Here is a 1837-nt window from a genome sequence, read left to right as displayed (position 1 = left end):
GGCTCCCTAATATGCTGCTTTGCAAGCAGCAAAACCGATACAGCCTCAGTCCCTACACATTGCTCTGCTCCAGCCTTGTCCAGGCTGTGCACCTGGAAAAACCTCCCAGCACCCTGCCAGCCCTGTCCAGGGGCAGGGTAGCCAGCTGTGCCTGCTGTGAGTGCTGGATGGCCAGCTGCCCACCTCTGGGAAGAGACCTCTGCAGGCCTGAACCTCTGTGGCCTCTCCCTCCACAGCATGTGGGTTCAGGGCTTGCTCTTTGCTCGGGTAATTATTAACTCGAAACCCATAGGCACTTAGTGTCTTTGAGCTCTCCCTGTTAAATGTGGCAGAAATTGGCTAATGGATGCAGAAGCCATTTCAGACAGACTAGTTCACAGCGTTAAAATGTTTCAGATACCTTAAAATAACGGAGGCAGCCATACTGAGTTGGCAGATATGCCATAGCCTTTCAGGAGATTTGCTCAACCTGGAGGCTGAGCTCAATGCTACAGGGCACTCCAGGTAACCCCAAATGCTGATGGTCAGGTATGCACATCCCACTCCTATTGTCTTCATTTTGTTGACCATTTGAGATGGATTTCTGTCACGACTTTAGGCTTCTCATTGTATACTAAAACGTTATTTTCTTAATTGGAAGCTTAGTTTTTCAATTTATCACATGAAAAACAGACCTCCCCTCCCCACAATGCAAGTAGATGCCAAGAAGTACCACCACCTAACATAGTTTTATTGTGCTTTGTCAGGAAGTTACTGGCATGGCAGGTATTAGCCTATTTCAGTTCTTGAGTTTCTCTTTTGAAACTGGAGTTGTGTGAAGCACAGACAATACCACAACCAAAATTATAGGAATAGACAACACTGAATGCACCCTTCTATCAGTTCTCTTAAATGGCTGCAAATCTTTATTCAAAAGGAAATGCCTTTATGCTAAAGGAAGGTCTGAGTTTAAATTTCTCCTTCATGAGCACTACAAGGCACATCCTGCATCAACACACCACGCTGGCATCATCTTCATGGAAAGCTAATTAAATAATTTGGATACTGTAAGAGGAATATAAACCATCTGGGCTAATTTACTTTTCAGACTACCTAATACATGTACGTTTTTATAAAGCTCTGTTTGGGTCGTTCTGTGACAAATAATAAAGCTGAGGAGGATCTTGGTGAGAGCCTGCATTGAGCAGGCATGAAGCGCTCTGGTGTCAGAGCAAGACATTTATTGTCCGACTGCTCTATAGAATAAGGGCTGCAGAATTTCAAGCCAGTAGTGTCCACTGTTACTTCAGTAAGGTTAAGGCCGTTTAAAAAACAAAGACTCCTCACCAAAGTCATGGTTATGTGCTATGTAAAAAAATGCTCAAATTTTAGCAGACGTGGTGGTGTTGAGCCTTCCTGGTTGCCAACACCCTGTGGCTCTCCATCTTTGATTATTTTATTGTTCTGTACTGCATACAAGTTGTAGGAGTCAATGTTCTTTCTCTTAACAATCGCTGGCTTTCCCAGTGCCAATTGTCCTTTTGACATGGTCTGTTTTAAATAAGGGCTGAAGAGCAGTAATGAACCTAAAGGGCTGCTACAAAAAATACTGCAGTGTTCCATGGCACTGACAGCACACACGTAGCCTTGCATTTAGGTCTCCTGTTCTGGACTATTCCTGCAACACACTGCAGGTGTGAGGGACCCAACTGTAAGGAAAGGGAACTCCAGAGATTTCAGATCTGAAAGTCCTCTAATTGAAGACAAGTGTCTCTATGCAAGCCAGGCTAAGGAAAACTTGCATTGCCCAACCCATTTCTCCCTCGTTCCCACCAATAATAAAAGCAGACACAATATA

The sequence above is a fragment of the Myiozetetes cayanensis genome, unplaced genomic scaffold (genome assembly GCF_022539395.1).
Source record: "Myiozetetes cayanensis isolate MyiCay16 unplaced genomic scaffold, myiCay2020 scf2-11, whole genome shotgun sequence".
Lineage (NCBI taxonomy): Eukaryota > Metazoa > Chordata > Aves > Passeriformes > Tyrannidae > Myiozetetes > Myiozetetes cayanensis.
Note: the sequence above shows the minus strand (reverse complement) of the source record.